This window comes from Lathyrus oleraceus, chromosome 7, assembly GCF_024323335.1.
Source record: "Lathyrus oleraceus cultivar Zhongwan6 chromosome 7, CAAS_Psat_ZW6_1.0, whole genome shotgun sequence".
Classification (NCBI taxonomy): domain Eukaryota; kingdom Viridiplantae; phylum Streptophyta; class Magnoliopsida; order Fabales; family Fabaceae; genus Lathyrus; species Lathyrus oleraceus.
Window position 1 is genome coordinate 123,187,854 of NC_066585.1, and position 13,283 is coordinate 123,201,136.

A 13,283-nucleotide genomic window follows, 5' to 3' on the forward strand; every position below is an offset into this window, starting at 1 on the left:
TCAAAATATTTATCAAAACTTACAAAGGAAGAGTTTCAAGGGACGCTTGAATCTCATGAACAAAGAATGGCTGAAAGAGCTGCAGGAAAATCGAAGAGTGATATGGCTTTACAGGCATAATCAACAAAAGAAAGGAAAGGCAAAGGAAGTTGGAATGGTAACAAAGGTAGAGGAGGCTACAACAATTCGACTAGTCGAAATCAAGAAGAAGGAAACTGGTCGAATCAGAGAAAACCCTGGAACCAAGGCAACCAAAGAGGTGGTGTTGCAGGTAAAGGAAGAGGTGGTGGTCAAAAGCCAGACAAGAGTCACATTCAGTGTTACAATTGTCAAAAGCATGGTCACTATTCTAGTGATTGTCCAGAAAAGCAGAAGTATCAAGAAACTTATGCAAAGTTGGAGAAACATGAAAAAGAAGAGATGTTGTTGATGGTTACAACGAGAGATGAAGAGAGATTCAAGGACCAATGGTACCTGGACTCATGATGCTCATCACACATGTCTGGAAGGAAAGATTGGTTTATCAACATAAAGCCTCAATGAAGAACATGGTGAAATTTGCAAATGACAATACTCTAGTAGTTGAATGTGTTGGTGATGTTCTGATTATGAGTAAAGATGGCAAAAGGTCAGTAATTTCAAATGTGTTGTACATACCAGGCATGAAGAGAAATTTGCTCAGCATAAGGCAGTTAGTCAAAAAGAAATATAAGGTGTTGATCAAAGACAAGATGATGAGAGTTCTCGACTCAAGTGGAAGGTTGATCTTGAAGGCTCCAATGTCTCAGAATAGAACCTTCAAGATTGAGCTAAATGTGATGGAGCATAAGTGTCTTGCAACAACAGCCAACAGAGATGAATGGATATGGCATTATAGACTTAGCCATCTCAATTTCAAAGACATCAGAAATTTGAAGAGACGAAATATGGTTTCAGGATTACCATAAATTGACATTCTAAACGAAGTGTGTGAAGAATGTGTGCATGCGAAGAAACACCAAAACAACTTTAGTAAGGATGCAGGAAGCAGGTCGAAGGAAATTCTTAAGTCATATACTCTGATGTATGTGGTCCTATCCAGGTGGATTTGATAGGAGGTAACAAATACTTTGTTACATTCATAGATGATTTCAGTCGAAAATTATGGACTTACCTGATCAAGAAGAACAGTGAAGTGATTGAGGTATTTCCCAAGTTTAAATTTATGGTTGAAAGTCAAAGCGGTCGAAAGATCAAGATTCTGAGGACTGATCGTGGTGGAGAATATGTGTCAGAAGACTTCAATGTATTATGTGTGAAAGAAGGGATTATGCATGAGGTGGTGCCACCCTACATTCCATATCAAAATGGAGTCGCAAAAAGGAAGAATAGAACCATCATGAATATGGTGAGAAGTATATTGAAAGGCAAGCATCTACCCAAAGAATTATGGGGAAAAGCTGTGTCGAATGCAACATATATCCTGAACAGATGTCCGATGAAGAAGCTAGAAGGAATCACGCCAGAAGAATGTTGTTATGGTCAAGCCTAGCTTGAGTCATATGAAGGTGTTTGGATCTATAGCACATATACATGTGCCAATAAGTTGAGAAGAAAACTTGATGACAAGTCGAGTCAGATGATCCTGATAGGATATCATTCGACTGGAGGATACAAGTTGTTCGACCCAGTAAACAAGCAAGTTGTGATCAACGGGGACATGATCATAAATGAGCTTAAGTAATGGGATTGCAATAAGAATGTTAAGAAGGATTCAATGAGAATCTTATGTGATAAACCAGCTAATGACGTCGAAAGAGAAGTTTGACAAGAAGTTAGAGGTGAAAGAGGCCCAAGAAGACCTCAAAGAATAAGACATATGCATGTAAGGTTGGAAGAATGTGTGATTACATCAGATGATATCGTCAATGAAGAAGGTGAGCTGGTACACTATGATTTCTACACAGATGTTGAACCAGTCAATGCAGCTGCGGCATTGAAAGATTCAAAGTGGGTAAAAGAAATAAACGAAGAAATAAAGTCAATCGAAGTCAATAACACTTGGTCATTTTTAGAACTACCCAAAGAAAAGAAGGAAATTGATGTGAAGTGGGTATACAAGGTGAAGTTGAATCCCAAAGGAGAAGTGACTAGACACAAGGAGAGACTTGTTGAGAAAGGATTTCTTAAGAAAGAAGGAATCGACTTCGACAAAGTTTTCGCACCTGTTGATTGAATCAAAACAATCTGGTTGGTTGTTGGTCTAGCAAACATGAAAACTAGAAGATATGTCAGATGGATCTGAAATGTGAATTCCTGAATGGCCCCTTAGATAAAGAAGTTTATGTTGCACAACCAGCCGGGTTTGTGAAGAAAGGCGAAGAAATAAAGGTGTACAGGCTGCATAAAGCCCTATACGAACTTAAACAAGCTCCAAAAAGGTTAGAACAAGAAGATAGATGGCTTTATAAGGGAGTAGGAATTTGTGCAGTGCAAAACTGAACACATAGTATATGTAAGAAGAAGCAAGAGTGAATTGCTTATACTATGTCTCTATGTCAATAACTTGTTGATAACAGGTAGCTGCAAGAAGGAGATCGAAGACTTCAAAGGTCATCTCAACAAGGAATTCGAAATGTCATATCTGGGTGACATCTTATACTTCCTTGGAATCTAATTCTATAAGAGTGGTAGAGGTTTGATGATGCATCAAAGAAGGTATGCATGCAAAATACTCAAGAGATTTTAGATGCAAGATTGCAACCTAACTTCGACCCCAGCTGAGCCCAGATTACAACTGTCGAAGGATTCAGATGAAGATGATGTTGACCTAACCCAATATAGAAGACTTATTGGGTCACTTCGATACCTTTGTCACACAAGGCCTAACTTAGCATATAGTGTAGGTATGGTGAGTAGGTTCATGCAAAAGCCAAAGGTATCACATCTAGCAACGACGAAGACGATACTAAGGTATCTAAAAGGAACTCTCGACTATGCCATTTTGTTTCCTGAAACTGATGAAGGAAAATAATGCAAATTAGTGGGATACACCGACTCAGGTTGATGTAGTGATGTCATGGATCGAAAATCCACAGATGGCTGTGTTTATGCTAGGTGGTGCACCAGTTGCTTGGAGTTCGAGAAAAGAGCCAGTAGTGGCATTACCATTGTGCGAAGAAGAATACATAGTTGATTCCCTTTGTGCATGTCAAGCAACATGGATGGTGAATCTGGTCGAAGAGATAACAATGAAGAGTCATGGAGAAATTACCATGAAGATCAAAAACATGTCAGCTATCAATCTGGAGATGAATCCGATGGCACATGGTCGAAGCAAGAACATCAAGATGAGGATCCAGTATCTTCGCGAGCAGGTAGCAGATGAGAAGATAAATGTGGAACACTGCTGAATTGAGAATTATATTGTAGACATCATGACAAAAGGAGTGCAGGTAGAAGTGTTCAAAAGACTAAGAGCTATGACGAATGTAGATAGCTTAGACACAATGAATTAGGTGGTGTATTGAATTGTAATTCCTTGTGTCAAAGCAGGTTGATCGACAGAAACAAGGAAGTGTTGAATCACCTAGAAAATTATGTTTATGGGTTTTCAAATGATTTTGTAATCGGTTACAACAAACCTGTGAATGATTACAACAAAGGAAAGTGGATTCTTTGAGTTCTGGTTGATGTTGTAGTCGATTATAACTAGTCTATGATCTATTACATGTGCAGGAAAATGGAAAAATCACTTAATAATTGATATAATAGTGTGGTGTTTAACTAATAAACAGTTGTGAGATAAAGTAGGAACCATAAGAAACCCTAGGACACAATTTAAGGGAAACCAATAGTGAATCTTGGATACTTAGGTGTATCACATGATAATAAGTATGTTTGACCTTGGTTCTGAAGGAATCAATTGAAATACATGTGAGAAATGTTGAGACTCTATGCACGTTCCTGAATGTAAACCCGTAATCAGGATGCTCAATTCGGGCAAGTTGGTAGGTCGCGCCATAAAACCATACTTGACCCAAGGACTAGTAGGAACTAACAGATTATGCAAAAATAGGCTTGATATGAGCAAAGCTAGTAGGTAATTGATCTTCCATGAACCTAGCTTCTTATCGAGACGTACATGGATGTTAGAGAAGGTGTATCAACATTCCTACATTGTACGAGGCTGATTATGCCTCGACCCCCTTTGTTTTATTTCAAACATGTGAGTGTTAGAACCTTGTAGAATCTCTTGTAGTATTATACGACCTTGACCTTTAAGAGGACTTATGGTTTTTAATAACACTCCACTGAGGTATCTTAGCCCATGTTATTGCTTATCTCTTGTAGATGATTGAGTTTCAGGAAATATGCAAAGGCAAGATAGCTTAATGGATGCAAGGAGACTTTCCTTTTATTTTGATTTCCATTGCGTATTATTAATATTTTGTATTTTTAGACATGTTGTATATATACACTCATTTAATGTAGCTTATGTGTGTTCATGTACTTATGTCAGTTGTATTCTACTTTGATGTATCAGTGCCACCATTTTAATATCCATATTATGATATTCTAGATTCTATCTGGTTGGGGTATTACACTTGGTATCATAGTATGTCCATTTTAGACCAAGCCATGTAACATGAGTAGTTAATCAATTCCATTTTAGGTATGATTTCTACTGTAATAATACTAAGTATTGAGTTTGGCCAGCATGATATCTATGTATGTGGTAGGCAGAAAATATGGCTAAGCCACCATGAGGACGAGGAAGGTAAGAGTAACTCGCGTATAGAATGTATCAGCCAGTCAAGGTGTGAGAAGATATGAGGATTTTTGGATGAAAATTATGCACCCACAATAATAATATCGGTTGCAAATACAACAACATCAACATGAATTCATGAAGCAGATGATGCAATAGATGCATGGTAGTCAGTAGCACCAACCTCAGCCTCCACAACAATGGACAGAGAACCAAAACTTTCGGGATTTCTACGGGATGAACCCGCCTAAATTTGCAGGAAGTCCTAATCCCTTGATGGTGCAATATTGTCTCACACGAATGAAGTGAATCTTTTAGGTGACCCGTGTAGTGTGGAAGAGAAGGTGACTTCCGCCACCCATATGTTGAAGGGACTAGTAGCCAGATGGTGGGTTAGAGCTGTAGCTTATGTGATAGCCCGAAACATCTAGAAAGATTGAGAGCACTTCAAGCAAATCTTTTTGGACAAGTATTTTCCAGAGAGATTACGGGTCCAAAAGGAGCTAGAGTTTAAACAACTTAGGCAGGGGAACATGTATGTAGCAAAGTTTGCTTAAAAGTTTGAAGATATGGAAAGATATTTAAACCAAGTATTGTATGCACTCGATGAAGAATGGAAGATAGATCAGTTTAAATTTGGACTAAGGGGATAAATTGATCATAATGTGGCACATAAAAAAAAATATGAAACATATGTCGAACTACTGCAATAGTATTATGTGGTTGAATTTTTTTTGAAAAAAATCCAATTGGAAATGGAGAAAGCACGACATCAATGGAGGGACTTGGGTAGTTTTAATCAACACCTGACGCTAAAAGTCTCCCAACAAAAGGAAAGCATGTTCAAGGCGCTAGACACAATAAACCATCACAATGAGACACTTGCAAGAGGTCTCACTTTGCAGAGTGCAAGACTAGATTATTGAGATGTTTTCATTTCCAAGAGTTGGGACACATGATGAGGGATTATCCTAAGGAAGGGGGCAAAGAGACACTATTGAGAGAACCTGGTAGAGCAGGCCGAGTCTGCACGCTGGATACTAGGAAAGATAATGAATACATTGATCTTATAGTCTATACATGTAACTTTCTTACTCAAGCACTTTTTCTTCTTTTATTGAGGAGCATCACACTCATTTATCTTAATTAAGTGTGTAAAGACACTTGGGTTGGAAGCAATTGTACTATCTTCCCTGACGGTAGTCACCACAACCACGTATTGTCCGTTAATTTTGAATGATTCTACCTTCCTGATTGACATGCTATTACTACCTTTCAAAAAGATAGACCTGGTTTTGGGAATGTACCGGCTATTGGCCAATTCAATGAACATTATTTGTAACGAGAAGACCATACCCATACCTACAAAAGCGGTAATACTAGATGGAGTAATTTCTAAACTTTTGGAAGGTATCATTCGTATGATTCATTGCCTCTTTGAGAAGAATAAGGTTTTTCTTATGATTCTTACAATAGATATAAATATGTGAAAGTAAATCTCTTTTGTCGCGACGTGAAAAATACCTGAGCAAACGAACGCTCGAATAACAATGAAGTCACCACCGAAGTTTATTTTTAAAAGGAAAAACGTCGATAAAATCCTAAAAGAACAAAAATATGGTCATCACAATCAAATTCAATTTCAGGAGTCGGTTATGCATGGTGAGGGTATTAGCATCCTGCAACATCTATTGTATCCAACGAGAACTGTTTAATCAGCTTTGCGAATATGAGTGTTAGCCTAAGATATTTTGATTTCTTCTAATTATTACGATATATTTACAAGGGAGAAAAATAAATTTTTTATTAGGGTGTTTGACAAGATGTTGAATCTCGCTCCTACATATCCTTAAGTGCGATGGAGAATTCAAAACTACATAGTTATGGGCGAGAAAAAAAATATATTTTTATTATGGTGCTTGACGAGACTTTGAATCTCGCTCCTACGTATTCACAGGTGCGATGCGGAACTCAAAGCTATGTAGTTTTGGATAACAAATATGTATTTGTTGATCAATTTTAACAAAAGATGTTTAAGTCGCATTCGGGCAGAAAACCTTCCTTACTACTCGCACATATATAATGTGTGTGATTTAAAATAAAGATCCTCTATTATATATATTTTTATCATTCCATCTCTTTTTCAACCGACATAAATTTTTTGTTTTTTGTTTCTTTCATTTATAATTTTTTGATTTATTCAATTTTGATACTGATAACTGAGTGCTATATACATTTACATATGTATTTATTGTTGTTTTAGTGTGTTTGCCAATATTATAAATTGAAAGAGTCAACATTTTTGAAGAGATGAAATAAATAAGGTAAGCAATGGTTGGATCTCATACTCTGACCAAAAGATGAAAGGAAAGTTGGACAGAAAAGAAGACTGACATGTTGCTGAAATGTTTAGAAAAGAAAATCATGCGACAGTTAAAATGACTTTATGCTCTATAACATTCTGAAGAGCAAACACGACATGCAAGAACCATTGATAAGAGATATTTTCTATTGTTCTATCTTTTTAGAAATAATATCTTAATTTTGTTGCAAAAGAATTGTTAATTTCTACTATATTTTTCTTTACTTTTTGTTTTTCTTATTATTGTATTTCTATTTTTTAATAATACTTATTTGAATTTTTTTAAAGATAAACATACAATAAAATGTGTAATTTAAATTTTTATAATATGAACATATATTTTCTTACCGCCAGTAGTTATAACGTAAGCTAATTCAACTGAACTGCAAATATTAGTATTTTTGTTTTTACTATTGTAACGTATTTCTTCGTGATAATTTAATTATGCGTTCTATTGATAGGTTATTGGAGAAGATTTGTGTTCTTCATGTTGAGTAATTTTTAATTGGGTTAACAAAGAGTAAAAGGAGAGATGGAAAGTTGAGATATGTCAATTACTCGAATTTATTTTCCCCCTATTTTGATTGACTTTTTATTTAACATTGTATATACCATTGGGCACAAATATAAAGTTTCATAACTTCTCCATATCAATTTTTGTTTCAATTTATAATCAAACACCAAAATAAAATTATAATATATTGAATACCTCTACTTCTAACCGTTACATATAATTGTTAATTAACAAATATTTTTTACTCACAATCTTGCTTACTACCCACACATTGGAGATCTGAACATTGTTTCTGTTCCTCGTAAGAATATATCATGTTTTAATTGCATTCGAGCCGAAACTTCCTTGCTACTCATGCATGAGAGGAATGAAATGTTAATTTGTACTTCGCATCGTAATGGATAAACACCGTTCATTTATGAAAAAAAATCGTCACGGTGAGGAGGAGAAAATGTTTGATTGGTTGAAGTCATTTTTAGGTGGACGACGGATATTTGAGAAATAAAGATTTAGGGGGCTAATTGGTTACGACCAAGGTTGGATCTTTCGTTTGGGGTTACTGGGGTTTTGATCTTGATGGTTTAGGGGTGAATATGGGTTTAAGTTAGGTTAGGCTTAGGGTTAGGTTAAGGAAGAAAATGAAGATTCATCTTCTTCAAGGTTAGGGTTCGTCCAAGAGGGGTTAGGGTTCTTATGGTTCGTTCATAAGGGTTAGGGTTTTTGGGTTTTTGGGTTGAAATTATTAGGGTTCATGTGAACCCAGGTTAGGGTTTATCTGGGAACCCTAGGATTTGTCTATTTAGGATTGAAGGTTTAGGGTTCTTAAGGGTTTGAGTGGTTATGGGGTTTTTAAATGAACACTTGAAGTTTCCGGTTGAACTTGAACCGGAAAATTGGGTTTATGGTGGTTTAGGGGGAGGTCAAGGTGGAAGAAGGGTGGTCGGAGGAGGAAGAGAAGGGTCGAAGTTGAGAGGCGAGATGATAGACCAATGTTTGGTTCAAATCGGATACACGAAGAAAGTGGAGGACGTTTCAGCTACAGAATCTCAGGGGAAAATACCTTATGAGATCCCTTATCAAATAGGAGAGGCGCAAGCATCATTTCAGATCCCCGTGCCAATATCTTCTCATACAACAATTCAAGTACCGATTCCACTACCTTTTCAAATTTCAGTACCGATGAAGTCAGAAGACCCTATTGTCTTCCATGTTCTTGCACCGTTCCCATTTGAAAGTACTAAGTCAATACCATGGAATTATAATACTATGGCGTACGTCGGAGAGAAGCATCTAGTGCTAGAACCGACAATTACTAATATAGATGGTATTGGAGGTATCACTCGGAGAGGAAGAGTGTTTGCCCCCGAACAACCACTAAAGAAGAACACTCCCATGAATTCAAATGGGAAAGAAGCCATAAGTTCAAGGGAGGTACCCTATAAGAAGGTTGTGACTCAAGAAAAAGCGGAGGAGTTCTTAAAACTTATCAGAAAGAGTGAATATAAAGTGGTGGATTAATTAAACTAGACGCCTTCTAAAATCTCTATACCGTCTGTTTTTCTAATAGAGGAGCTCTATTGAAAACTTTGAATGAGGCGCATGTCACCCAAGATATAACAGTGGACCAGTTTGACGAAGTAATGGCTAATATTACCGCCAGAAAGACAGTCCCATATCAAGGCCTTGCATATATCAGTTAAGTACCAGTATAGCCTCCTCTCATGGGTATTAGTAAATATAGGCTCATCTCTGAATGTCATGCCTAAAAACACTCTCGGGAAGCTGAATGTTGTGAGGACTTCCATGAAAGCTAGCACGTTGGTAGTCAAGGCTTTTGATGGTTCGAAAAGAATGGTAATTGGAGAAGTCGACCTACCAATAATGATATACGTTTATGGTTACCTTCCAAGTGATGAACATTAACCCATCTTACATTTGTCTTCTAGGACTACCTTGGATCCATGTTGCATGAGCCATCACTTCCTCCCTTCATCAGAGGTTGAAATTTATAGTAGATAACAAGTTAATAATTATTTAGGGCGAGGAGGACATGTTTATTAGACACCTATCATCGTTTAGATATATTGAAGCAAATGGAGAAACATTGGAGATACCTTTCCAAGCTTTGGAGATTGCAGCGGCCAGTCGGAGAAAAAATGTTCCGAAGAAAGAAGGGCCAGTCTCTACATGGGAGAAGATTTCAAATATGACTGAAAGTGGAGATACAATGGGATGGAGCAAGTTGTTGGAACTACCTAAGAAGAATGATTGGTTCAGGATGGGTTACAAACCGACCAATAATGAGTTCCAGAAGACCAATCAGAAGAAGCTTTGCACGCTCCAAGAAACGTTCCATAGTGTTGGATACAAAAGTGAGGATCATGTGGCTGTAGTTGAAGAAGGAAATGAAGATATGATCAACTTGGTGTGTCGCTTCTTACCGGATGCTACTATCAACAATTGGAAGTCCGTTGAGATTCCTAAGATGATTTCTAGTTCAAAGTAATTTACTATTTTTCTAAAAATTATAATAAGTCCTTTGCTCTGCCCAAGGAAAATGGATAAGCTTTATAAGCCCCTGTTTGTTTCAATGACTTATTTATCAATAAAATCACATTTTTGTTTTCAATTGAGCTCCATTTTCTTTCATTTCATGTTTTTCAAAAAATGGCATTATCCTTTTATACACTCTCATTCCTAGCACTTCATTCAAAAGATAATAATAAATCAAAATCTTCCTCAATGCAGATTAATAAATAAACCTATTGAAAACGAAATTGCTATAATCCCTTACCACTTAGAATTCCCAATTAACCAAGTGGAAGAAGATGATGAGGATGATTGCAGACGAGGTGGCAGAAGGGTGGCCGGAGGAGGAAGAGAGGGGTCGGAGTTGAGAGGCGAGAGAGAGTGGGAAGAGAGAGGTCATAAAGAGAGAGAGAGTAGAGAGAGAGAGAGAGAGGGAATAAATGAAGAAATGAAATGGAAGGAAGGGATTTGCAATAAGTACTCCATCGGTCTCCTCCTTGCTGTGTGCCAAGTGATACTCAATTATGCCCCAGATCAGTTGACTATCTCAGTCAACTGACGATCACGTGTACACATGCTTATCATGCTCCCTCTCCGACTTTACATCCCAACTCTCCATTGCGTATACTTTGACTAGTAAAACAAATCAAAGACTATGATTTCAACTCCTATGGGCCTTCTGATCATGATCCTTCGTCCCAGAGAGAGTAAATCGTTGACTCTCTCCCCATGGACACTCCCCTAGCATTGGGCTTCAAAAAACTAGTGTGTTGTGCCTTCCTTATCATTTATACCTCCTAAGTAAGAGCCCATTTTGTTGAACTAATTTTGCACCTCGAGGTTGTGTTCACTTTGTTTTTCCCATTTATTTTCTTTTAATTTTAGATTAGTGGGTAACTAAGCTATTTTAGGAATAATTATAATTTAGTTAATTATTTAATTAATGTTTGATAAATTGTTTTAATTTAATAATTACTATAAACAATATCAAAAAGCAAATAAAATTTAATGTTTTACGATTAGTATTAGGATAGTTTAAGGCTATTAGGTTAAATCAAATAATCAATTAGGATAATTAAGTTTATTTTTTTAATTAATTTAATTAATATAGTTTATAATTAAATATTTTATAATAGAAGTACTTTCTCTTAACATACAAAATAATTTTAAAAAATGATTAATATTACTAGGGTGATATTAGGATTAATGTTTGGTTTCTAAATAGGTTATATAGTTAGGATTAAGATCAAATCACTAAATAAAAACATATAAATATTCTATAATAATTGGGTTAAATTTCTTATTTAAATAGAATAGCAATCATATGTATGTAATGTACCCTAATTTCTAAATCAAGCTAATCATACATTTTTGCAATCAACTAAAATAAATTAATATCAAATGCTAACACATTCAAATAACCGGTTCTTTTTCCTTGTGCATTGAGATACTTTTTAAAATCAAACATTCCTCCATCATTGATGTGTTGATAACTTTAAAAAAAAAATATAAAACCAACAAACACACAAACATTTTTTAGCCGAACTACGGTACTTTGATACCTCATAATGCTCGAGGGTACGTAGGCACATAGTTGTAACACTCTGGCGAGTACAATTATAAAAAATATTTTTTGTTCCTTCTTAATTAATCTTGTCTTAAAAAAAATAGTAGAATAATCTTATGGAAAATAAATAAATAAAGTATTAATCAGAATAATAAGTAATCTAAATGGACATCCTTTAGACAAACAAACTTAATCCTAGAATTAGAGAAGACTCACATTGAGTACAATGGAAGTGCGGGGTGCCTAACACCTTCCTTTCACTTAACTGACTCCCTAACCCTAAGTATTATTCTTAATTTTTTGGTTTTATCATTAGTTTTATGCTGTTAAGGAACGAATAAAGGATGGTGGTGACTCTGTAAAATTTCTAGCCGTGATACATTGCATATCACTCTTTCTACTTATTTTAAAAAGTGTCTAAGACATAACGAGTCCACATTAAGAAATAAATATGCATCAAAAGATATTTTCTATTCATCTCTCTATTTTTTCATGAATGTTGTTGAGAAATTCTATTAGCTATATATTCAAATATTCTTATTCATACTCTTATTATCCTTATAGATAAATATGTGGTAGAAACTAATGTATATATGCATGCTAAGTTATTTATTTGTTTTATGTATTAAAGTAAAATTATAGTTTTAATCTTTATGGAAATCATGGCTTGTTTTCTTCGGAAAAGTTTAATGCGAAGAGTTCCAAAGGAAGAGCCAAGACTGAAGATCATAGGTTGGCTTTGCATCATGTGAAGCTCCCCATGTTCAACAAAGTTTTGGGTCATTAATCTAGAGGGAGGTCTTTTGCATATGTTACGCGTAACTCTCGTAACCATCAAGGTGTCTTTAACTTCTCCTCTAAGCTTGCTTAATAACTTATTTTTTAAATTGGAAAGAAGGAGATGAAGAGGTTTGAAAAAGCATATGTTGGGAAGGTTTTGGACCCTAATTCTTCGTATAATATGTACAAGATTTTCACCATGAGGGGTATTTTTCTCTCAAGGTGACTCCCATCGGAGCCAATCTTTGTCTTCTTGAAGAAGATGAAGAAGGTGAACTCAAAGCTTTAGTAGAGGGGGTGAAAGATTGGATTGGTCATTAGTTTTCGAAGGTCAAGAAATGGAAAGAAGGTGATGTTGATCTGAAGAGATTAACGTGGCTGTCGTGTTATGGCATTCTTTGTCATACATGGTCTATCCCATTTTTCATTTTCCTTTCTTCCAAGGTTGGAAAATTTGTTTGTTGCGATGAGAATGCATCATATTTTTATAACTTGGATGTAGCAAGCATTATGGTTAGGACTTCGTGTGGGATGCTGATTAACGAGTTGTTCAACGTAAGGATTAATAAAACCTCCTTCAGAGTAAGAGTAGTGGAAGAAACTATTTACCTTTCTACTATATTGGTGAAGAAATATATTTCTTCTTCCCTTTCAGATTCTAAGGGCCCGTTTGAATCAGTTTTGCTTTTCACTTTTTAAAATATGTTTTATAAAATTGTTTTGGAAAAGTATTTTTAAGAAGAGAACTATTAAAAAAATTATTTGGTAACATGACTTTTCA